An 11,894-nucleotide genomic window follows, 5' to 3' on the forward strand; every position below is an offset into this window, starting at 1 on the left:
GATGTCCCTCAGATCGCAAATGTAGCCCGCAAAGAACAGCAGTCCTGTGGAAGATGGTGCCTCTCCTCTCGAGTTCACAGAAATGAGAGTGAATGAGCGGAAATGCCCATGGAGGCTATTTATAACCTAGGGGTCCTGGAAAAATAAATAAGGCTACCCTAGAAGGTGGTAGGTAGGAGATGAACAGTCATAAAGCTTAATAGTCTGTGAAGACTAGTCAAAGCTGGGTGTATTCATGGCTCATAGCGAGCCATTCCTCCCATTCATGTAGTTGAGATCCTTCTGAACATGGGCTCCTTTTCTTTTTGGCCTCCTATGTCGACTTGGTCTTTTATTTCTTCCTCTTGTTTGACTTGCTAACCATGCTAATTTACTTTGAATTTCATTGATTACCCTTGACTTTGTTGACCATTTGAAACTTTAGTTGACTTCCCTGGACCATCTTGGAATTTCTTTAACCTTCTGCATGATTATTTATTTTCCACAACAATTCATATTTTCTATTTTTTCGAAATAATATGTTATTGTACATTCTATAGTACCTTCCAAATTGTTTTTATCAAAAATGCTCCAAACTTTTTCTACAAGGAAAATAGAAAAATACATTTTTCATGTCAAAGTTAGGTATTTTATCTATTATTGCTTATGAATTAAATGCATTTCTAGTTATTCACTAGTTATTATTTTAAATTAGAACTACATGTACATAATAGAACTCCCAGTTTAAACAAAGTTTGTCGTGAAGTACTCCTATAACTTTTTTTAGGTCCTAACAAAATACTAAAAAGACAAAAAAAATTGTATGGGAAAATTCGTACCTTTATGCATGCCTTATTGGGTTTTCATTTTTCATAAAGTTTACTCCCTCCGATCCAAAAAAAGTGTATCAGCTCTGAACTAAGATTAGTTCAACTTTAGTTCACAGCTGCGACACTTATATTGATCGGAGGGAGTATTTTTTTCTCTAAACAATATATAAAACTAGGATGTCATGGTATTTCTTTAAAATTTTCAAACAGATTCGCAATACTTTGATTGTACATTGCTTTTGTAACTAATGCATCTCCTTGGAAGCATCATAGCATTCAAAGGTAAAGTATGAAGTTGAACACCAGAAAGCATTTCTTCACCATTTTCATTTCATATTTCTAATATAACAGCCTTTTACACTAGAATGCAAAAATATACATCTATTTTCCAAATTTTTATGTAAGAAACTGTTTATTTTCAAAAAAAATTGTAATACCTAATTATGGTTTGTTGTATATTACATTGTTGAGATATTTTATCTAAAAAATACTTCAATCTTTACATGGAACACGCTCATGATTTCAACTAATATTCACGAATTAAAAAATGTGCATGAATTGCAAAAAGGTTCATGAATTCCAAAAATCTCTGCGAGTTTTAAAAAATGTCCATGAAATTTATTTGTTGCATTTCAAAAAATGTTCACGTATTTTGAAAATGTTCAAGAATTTTACAAAATGTTCATAAATTTGAAAAATATGTCCATGAATTCAAAAAATTGTTCACCAATAGCAAAATTATTCGCTAATTCAAAGTGTTCATGGGTTTGAAAAGTGTTCACAAATTTAAAAAATCTTCACAAAATTGAAAAGGAAAAGGAAAGGAAAAAACAAAAAAATGAAATGGAAAAACAGGCGAATAAAAAAATAAAAATAAATAGTCGGTTCAAAAAAGGTTCTAGAACCTTCCCAAAACTGGTAAGTAGAAAATCAAAATGGGCCGGGCAATGCAGAGGACATGGTGCATGGGAGGGTACGTGCTAGGTCGCTATACAATGACCTACGTGACAGGTAGCTAAGGCCGGGAGGGGGGGGGGGAGTGAAAGGCATGGTCGAAGGGCATCTCCTAATGAAGGCCCTCTATCCTGGAGGTGGGGCAAGATGGCAACAAGCGGCGATGACGCGACTTGGGAAAATAGTGGAGGAGGTTTAGGGTGTGTTCAGGTACCAGGAAATCCTTCAACTCTCGTGATTGATGGGTCATTCAGCTGCAGGGATCTGAAGGAAATATGCCCTAGAGGCAATAATAAAGTTATTATTTATTTCCTTATTTTATGATAAATGTTTATTATTCATGCTAGAATTATATTAACCAGAAACTTAGTACATGTGTGAATACATAGACAAAACATAGTGTCCCTAGTATGCCTCTACTTGACTAGCTCGTTAATCAAAGATGGTTATGTTTCCTAACCATAGACATGTGTCATTTGATGAACGGGATCACATCATTAGAAGAATGATGTGATGGACATGACCCATCCGTTAGCTTAGCATTATGATCGTGACAGTTTCATTGTTACTGCTTTCTTCATGACTTATACAAGTTCCACAAACTATGAGATTATGCAACTCCCGAATACCGAGGAACACTTTATGTGCTATCAAAAGTCATAACGTAAATGGGTGATTATAAAGGTGCTCTACAGGTGTCTCCGAGGGTGTTTGTTGGGTTGTCATAGATCGAGATTAGGATTTGTCACTCCGTGTTTCAGAGAGGTATCTCTGGGCCCTCTCAGTAATACTCATCAATATAAGCCTTGCAAGCATTGTAACTAATGAGTTAGTTGCGGGATGAAGTATTATAGAACGAGTAAAGAGACTTGCCGGTAACGAGATTGAACCAGGTATGATGATATCGACAATCGAATCTCGGGCAAGTAACATACCGATGACAAAGGGAACAACGTATGTTGTTATGCGGTTTGACCGATAAAGATCTTCATAGAATATGTAGGAGCCAATATGAGCATCCAGGTTCCGCTACTGGTTATTGACCGGAGATGTGTCTCGGTCATGTCTAAAGAGTTCTCGAAACCGTATGGTCCGCATGCTTAACGTTCGATGACGATTTGTATTATGAGTTATGTGATTTGATGACTGAAGTTTGTTCGGAATCCCGGATGAGATTACGAACATGACGAGGAGTCTCAAAATGGTCGATAGGTAAAGATCCATATATTGGAAGGTTGCATTCGGACATCGGATTGGTTCCGAGTTGTTCGGGCATTTTTCTGCAGTACCGGGAGGTTACCGGAACCCCCCAGAGAAAGATATGGGCCTTATGGGTCATCGTAGGGAGGCTTACCAGCCCACAAGGGGCTGGTACACCCCTCACAAGGGAGAAGGCCGAATTGAACTTGGGAAGGGGGTGCCACCCCCTTTCCTTCTCCTACTCACTGTCCTTCCCCTTTTCCCCCTCCGGTAGAAGGAAAAAAAGGGTGGGGCCGAATCCTACTAGGACTAGAGTCCCAGCAGGACTCTCCTCTCCCTGGCGCGCCCCTTGTTGGCCGGCCTCCTCCTCCCCTCCTTTATATACGGGGTAAGGGGGCACCCCGAAGGCACAACAGACAACACAAGTTGATCTTTTAGCCGTGTGTGGTGCCCCCCTCCATAGTTACACACCTCGGTCATATCGTCGTAGTGCTTAGGTGAAGCCCTGCGCCGGTAACTTCATCATCACCGTCGCCACGCCATCGTGCTGATGAAACTCTCCCTCGGCCTCATCTGGATGAAGAGTACGAGGGACGCCATCGAGCTGAACGTGTGTTGAACGTGGAGGTGTCGTACGTTCGATACTTGGATCGGTTGGATTGCGAAGAAGTTCGACTACATCAACCACATTACTAAACGCTTCCGCTTTTGGTCTATGAGGCTACGTAGAGAGCACTCTCCCCTCTCATTGCTATGCATCACCTAGATAGATCTTGCATTATTGTAGGATTTTTTTTGAAATTACTGCGTTCCTCAACAGTGGCATCTAAGCCAGGTCTATGCGTAAATGTTATATGCACGAGTAGAACACAAAGAGTTGTGGGCGATAATAGCCATACTACTTACCAGCATGTCATACTTTGATTCAGCGGTATTGTTGGATGAAGCGTCTCAGACCGACATTACGCGTACGCTTACGCGAGACTGGTTCTACCGACGTGCTTCACATACAGGTGGCTAGTGAGTGTCAGTTTCTCCAACTTTAGTTGAATCGAGTGTGGCTACGCCCGGTCCTTGTTGAAGGTTAAAACAACACACTTGACGAAAAATCGTTGTGGTTTTGATGCGTAGGTAACAACGGTTCTTGCTAGAGGCCCACAACAGCCACGTAAAACTTGCAACAACAAAGTAAAGGACGTCTAACTTATTTTTGCAGGGCTTGCTGTGATGTGATATGGTCAATGCATGATGTGATATAAATTGTTGTATGAGATGATCATGTTTTGTAACAAAGTTATCGACAACTTGCAAGAGCCATATGGTTGTCGCTTTATTGTATGCAATGCAATCGCCATGTAATTGTTTTACTTTATCACTAAGCGGTAGCGATAGTTGTAGTAACAATAGTTGGCGAGACGACAACGATGCTATGATGGAGACCAAGGTGTCGCGCCGGTGACGGTGGAGATCAGACAATGCTTCGGTGATGGAGATCATGAGCACAAGATGATGATGGCCATATCATGTCACATATTTTGATTGCATGTGATGTTTATCTTTTATGCATCTTATTTTGCTTAGTACGGCGGTAGCATTATAAGATGACCCCTTACTAAATTTCAAGGTATAAGTGTTCTTCCTGAGTATGCACCGTTGCTATAGTTCTTCGTGCTGAGACACCACGTGATGATCGGGTGGGATAGGCTCTACATTCACACACAATGGGTGCAAACCAGTTTTGCACACACAGAATACTCGGGTTAAACTTGAAGAGCCTAGCATATGCAGATATGGCCTCGAAACACTGCGACCTAAAGGTCGAGCGTGAATCATATAGTAGATATGATCAACATAGTGATGTTCACCATTGAAAACTAGTCCATCTCACTACAACAAGAACCCCCCTTTAGCAACGCATTGATGCGTTGTTGTATGCCCATATAGGTGTTGCTAACGCTTACACCAACGGATTAATATGCGTTGCCGTTGGTGGCGTTGGAAGGGCCTATAACAACGTATATAAATGCGTTGGTAAACAGCATGAAAAAACGTTGCAATCTTGCAACGTATATAATTAGAGTCTAACAACACTTCATATGTGTTGCTCGCTACACTTCAGACCAGGATTTTCAAATGGACACAACAGACAATTGCAACGTATAGAAGCGTTGCTACCATCATGAACTACAATTTCATATATTGGTATCCAGAATGATATGGTCAGTGCTGACAAAGCTTGGAGGCACAATATAATGAACATAAAGATCTCATATATTAATTTGACTTTGTTGCATTACAAAGAACATGATCCAAAGGTTACAATAAGTGATACTAACATAGTAGCTAAGTCTATACGTTTCAATCAACGCCCCGACCATTCTAAAACATAATGTTTGAGTTATCGACACTGGAAATGACATCCTAAAACACTACATAAGACTATCGAATAGCAGCCCCATTCTCCACCTTGCAATCAACGTCTGGGCCATGCATCATCAATTTATCTTAGCAATCTACAACAATAAAGAAATGAGATCAGTAAGTTATTGTAGAGAAAATAAGGTTAAGAGCGACAAAATTAAAGAGGAGCAACATACAAAGGTTGATGGCCATGCGATAACTAATCCTGCTGCATGACCAATAATGTTGAACTTTTTTAGAGGTCGTATCAACTGATCTGATTTTGCTAATGTAGCATCAATTCGCACTGCCCAGAATTGATTACCAAGATGAACACCCTCAACTTTATATTCTGGGTCAGTGCTTTGGAGTGCACCAAGAGCAACATTCTTGTTTGGATTTCCCAAGCTCTTCAAAAATACTATAGTTCTGACCTGTTCGTAAAAGAGAAAACCATTTGTAGTATAAGCAATTTGAAACATGCAGATAATCATGTGTAACATAAACTTAATACCCATACATCTATCGAGTCGGCACCCAGGCAATTTTTTGCACTGCATTGTTGTTTCTGTAGAATATATTTTGTGCAACATTAGTATGCAATATACTTGAAGCAGAAATGAAACAAAGAAGAATAAGATTTAGAAGATGTATGTCATACATTCGCATGCTTTGTTGCATTACCTCCTCTTGAGACCTTACTAATGTTCTGGCCACCATGCTAATCGCAAGATGCAAAATAATCAGAATAAGCAAAAAAAAACTGAGTATAGATGTACACATGATGAATCAGAATGGTACCGTATACGCAGAGTATGCTCTAACCCATTGAGGCGTATTGTTAAGTTGGAGGTCAATTTAATAGTACAAGCATAACTGTTTAGTAAATAATGGCATGTCATGTCGTGCACTAGATTGTTGTGTAAGAAGGCTACATGTATAATAATAATTGTTAAGTTCCTTTTTGTAGCTACCATCTCTTACAATGCCACTTATCCACTCTGTTATGTTAAGAACTATTGTTGCTAGCAATGTATTTCTTAGCAAATCTACACAACAGTTTAGTGATTGTTTTTTCATGTATGAGGTCTGCAACATTATGCAAACGAAAGGCTGAAATAGCAATGTGAAGAGATTTTTCTTCTTGGTGAAACTAATTGCACTTTATCTCTTAGATTGTTATATCAGATATTTCTACTCAATATTGAAACTGTTATTTATGTCACACATCATTTCTAGCATGCGTATGCGCTGGAAATGTGCAAAAAAATAATCTTGATGCATGAGAGAAGAGATGCATTGTGAAATAAGCTTTAGAAGTTTAAAAGATATGGAGTGCACTAACCTTATTTGCACTAGAGTTTTCCTTCTCTTGTTGCACATTTTCATCATGGATAGAAGTATCTTTGTTCTGTGACAGAAGATATATCAGAAGATTTGGAAGAATTGTAATAAACATTCCAACCATGAGAAGACCAAGTAACAATTGATTGTTGCTCAACCATATTGGACTCCAAACAATACATAAATGAGCATATCTTATCCTTAGAAGGACGTTTGTTTGATGGTTGCATCTCCATGTCATAGAGAAAGTTTTCCTTGCTTTGTAATGAATGTCAAGAGGTGATTAATTTCTATAAAAAACAGAATATATTAATGCATCCATACACTACCATCACATTATTATTCTGCCCAACGTTACCAAGTTGTTGACTACGACTGTCGCTATATACTCTATCTATTGAAACAAAATAAGAAAATGATCATATTTATTTAAATGACTTCGACTTTTATTATTAGAATATTCTAGAGATAATTACTTTTTGTTTTGAATTTGTCTTGCCAACACAAAGAGCATCTTGAGATGTAGACTTCTGACCCAAAGAACCCTGTAAAGAGAACCTAACAATTAATACATGTATTGAATAATGAAGAGCATTCTAAAGATAGACATTTTGCTCGTTTTGAAACGGATTCAGAGCTGAGAATAAATAAGCATACACAAGATAACCACATGATGAAAAGAAGCAACAACAGCTATGCAAGGAGTATTTGGTGCTTTAGATCTGATCTCATTGGTGTATCATCATAAAAGTTTTAATGGTAATCTTCTCAAGATTCTCGACATTGGTAATAAGTTAAGAAAAGGAAGGACATACTAACCTTATCTGCACTAGTGTTTTTCCTCTATTGGTGCACATTTTCATCATGGACCAAAGTTTCATTGTTCTATGACAAAAGATATACTATAAGATTGTCAAGAACAACAATAAACATTCATGCTGCAAAATGTTTGAGTAATTCTAAATTGCTACTCAACCATGTCCGATTCTAAACAATATATCAATGAGCATACCTCATCCATAGAAGGGCATTTGTATGATGGTTGCACCTCCATGTCATTGAGAAATGTTTCCTTGCTCTGTAATGAATGGCAAGAGATGATTAATTTCTATAAAAGCAAACATAAATGTATTAATGCATCCATACACTACCATCACATTATTCTGCTGCCCAACAGTACGAAGTTGTTGACTATGACCGTCACCATAAATTCTCTGTCGATTGAAACCAAACAAGATTAAGAACATACTTGAAAAATGGCTTCAAAATATTTATTATACCTTTCTAAAGACACATACTTTTCTTTTTGAATTTGTCTTGGCAATAAAAGGAACATCTTGAGATGTAGATATCTGATCCAAAGAACCCTGTAACTACTACCTAAGAATTAGTATATGTATTGAATAATGGAGAAATTCTTCGAATTTATCTGTCCTTCAGTGTTTTTTTCTTCCCTTTTAGTTCCAGAATCTCAGCATCTTGGTTTTCCACTTTTTCTCCAACTTCTCCATCTTCAATCTAACAGCCAAAAGATCTTCATTTGATGTATCCTCCAATGAACTAAGGTGTATATTCTGAAAGTGGCGTGAAGCTGACACATCAAAGACTTGATTTGGATTTGGAACCCGTCCCGGGCCATGTATATGTCCAGGCTTGTCTGCGCCGAGTACCGCATTCAAAACATCTCCCTTCCATGCTGTCTTTCCTCTACTAGTATCTACTAAAGCTGGATTCTCCGCTATACGCTTCTTCAAATCAACCTATATACATGAATAGTGTATGTCAGAACAATGTGCTAAACAACATTATAATTTTAAATAAAAGAGTCGATACTATACCACTTGCTCATTCATTTTCTTGTCGCTTTTGTGCTTATGTGTATGCATGTATAAGACAGCCCGATGTGGGTACTTCTTTTCTGGATCCTTTAGTCTCTATTGGTCAAATGGTTAATTTATTAAAGACCTGCAGTACAAATGGGATGTAGATGCATATAGTTTGAGTTCTCATAAACTGACCATTTCTTCTCGAACTCGTGGAAAACTCTTAGTTCCAGCCGTGTGTTTGGACTTCCTCATCGCACAATTTCTCCTATTCGTCTCACTTATCCCCTATCAAACAATTGTATAATGTATGCACATGTATTTTTCATAATTTCGTACCATGACTGAGCAACATGTACATAACGAATCTGGCGAGTGTATACGTACCTGTGCCTTCGGGGTCATCCAATTACTGACCAGAGTAATCCACTGGTCCTTAATCACACCCTTTGGAACATTGGTGTTATTTGCTTCCATGCTCTTATTTGCATCAAAATGTGGTGCTTTCAGATCTGACTTATGTTCCCACCATCTATCTCCAATTTTTTTAATATAATCTTTTCCATGCGAGGAGGGTAAAGAAACCTCGTCTACATTTCAAATAAAACTATGGTTATGACAATGCTAGTATGTAAAGCATAGTGATGTTAGCAAAAGAGATTTAATGTACTCCAAATATACCTTTACTTGCGCTAGTATATCCCTTTTGTTTCTTTGTTCATTTGTCTTTTTTTCTCTCTCTCTCCTATTAGTTTTCTCCAGTCCTTGTAGCTCAAACTACATAGTTTTCCATTCCTAGCAACCGTGCCAAGAAAATTTCCAAGACGTGTAGCTTCTTTTCCAACTGGCTGGTTTAGTTCATTGCACTGGACCACAATCCTCTCCCCTTTTGGAAGATTCCATGTTTCTTTTAGCCTTGTCCTCCCATGCTTGGTTGTTTCTCCATTTTCATCTAATCATGGATAAATGTCCAAAACATTTATAATTAATCACACATAAACAATTGTGTGAACTATCTTTAGATGTGCACTCTGAGGACAACTGATAGTGTTATTCACCATTTTACTGAGCATTACAAAGATAAAACGATGGAAAATCACCACCAATACAAAAGAAGTGAATCTTACAGCAATGCAAAGACATGATGCAATGTACTATTGCATGCTGAAGCCTTTTGCCCAACAGTTAGTGTAGCTAGCCAAGTAAAAACTTGAAAGTGCAATGCGTTCTATATGCTACATGGTTTAGTTTTAGTTGTTCTGATGACCATGGTCCTGACAGCCACACCATACACCATCACATCTAAAAAGTTACCATTCAGTTCTGTTCTGGATAAGATGGTACTGCAATTGTTGATTCTAATTCTAATTTTTCAGAATGTCTAGCAGAGTGTCAAATGGTAATTACCTTGTTCATTAGTAGCAGTGTCGTCCTGGTCCTCTTCATCATCACTATCATCCAAGCCTTCTTCAACATTACAAGATGATGGTTGAGCATGAGATGACTCAACATCTTTGAACATGGCATTCTCATGTTCAACATGTTCCTCAGTCATGTATTCATCATTGCATTCAACCACATGTAGGTTACTTCGTGTCATATCAAGTCCAGGAGGAAAACCAACACCAAAACTGAAAAAAATGTAAATTAAATCAATGTAGAATGTACTGAGAAGCCTAGAGAGGTATAAATTTGCCCATAGACATTGTCTAAATTATGCATAGGCATGCCTTGTTTTCAGTTCTTACAAAAGATGCAAGAAAAAAATAGTCACATGCTCATCACCTAGTTAATTTACTGGTATATGGTCCTCCGAATCACACCCGCGGCTAAGTGGTGATAGGCTGATCTTACTGTCAACTCCCCCTTCTGGTATCCATTCATCACCAGCCTGTCTCCTATAGCCATAGCCACCCTCCCCTTCTCTGCTATTTGTTCTGCCACAGCTAATTGGTGGTAAGCTGATCTTACTACGAACCCCTTCTACTCAAAATTAAGTCGAGCGAACTGACGCATCTGACACACGGTGAAACTCATCACTCATATGGTGGAATAGGGGATCGATCGATCGATCTAGTCACTGGCACTGAATCGATTTATCTAAATTTATTTCAGCATTAGGTGCAAAGACAGATCCGCCACCGCTCTCCACGGGTGAGGGACGAGTGCTCGTCGAGGGCAGCTGTGGCCGGCGGCGAACGCAGTGACGCAGTGGACGGATCTATCAGAGGAGAAGGAGGTCGAATGCAAGAGAGAGCCCGGGGGAGGGGGTGGGGAGGCACTGACCTGCAATCGGAGAGATGGACAGAATCGCCTGCCGCCGCCGGTCGTCAGAGATGGCCCAGAATCTCCTGCCGCCGCCAGCCGGCAGAGATGACCCACGACTTGTGTTCAACACGACTTGTGCTGTTGACATAGATGGGGGGAGGTGCGCAAGATTTTTGGGCAGTTTCCTTAATTTGGAGGAAATAGAAAAATGGAGGGAAGAGACCGAGGGAAAGAGGAAAAATAGAAGGAAAATGGAGGAAGTTGAAATACATTCAACCTCCACTGGCATTACTCTCAAACTCTTTTTTAGTATGATGATATAAGACAATTGAAATAAAGTTTGCATACTATTTTCCGTACATTAGCTGAACTCGGGATTGGATTTAAAAAATGACCCAAGTATGAGCCGTTTAAGTTCAGTCTGATAATTCATACTCCCTTCGTCCGAAAATACTTGTCATCAATATGTCTAGATACATCCTTTTTTATCCATTTTGATGACAAGTATTTCCGGACGGAGGTCGGCGATCTAACTTTAGCCGCCACCCCATGATCCGATCCCTCTTGCCGTCACTAGGGTTAGCCAACGGGCAAAGCCAGCACTGCATGGCGGCGGCACGGAGGTTGCTACTCATCGAGAGCCCAATATGAAAGAGTGGTGGGTTGTTGCACGAAGACAACAGTGATGCATGGTTGGGTTGCGGCTGCCGCCCGGTGACACTCGAGGTGGTGACACAATCCCCGTTTAGGAATAATGTTCTCCCCGGTCTTTCCTTGTTTCGTTGGTGTATTTATCACCAATGGAGGGCATGTGGGGCCATGTCTCCGATGGGTCTTCCAGGATGCGGTCGGCCAGCATTCATGGTGTTTGGAGTTTCTCCGAGTTTTTATCGGCATTTTCTTCTTTGAGGCGGCGATTTGATTTGCCTCCCACAATTGTCTCCTCACTGCTAGTGGATGCAGGAGAAAGAAGACTTCAGCAGGCTCAAAAATTTAAAGGTACTTTTTTCTTTCTGTATAGGTGTGCTCAGTAGGACGTGTAATGCGTAATATACGGCCTTGGGCCCTTTTGCAAAAAAAGTTCATCCTTGATATC

Source organism: Triticum aestivum, chromosome 1B (assembly GCF_018294505.1).
Source record: "Triticum aestivum cultivar Chinese Spring chromosome 1B, IWGSC CS RefSeq v2.1, whole genome shotgun sequence".
Taxonomy (NCBI): Eukaryota; Viridiplantae; Streptophyta; class Magnoliopsida; order Poales; family Poaceae; genus Triticum; species Triticum aestivum.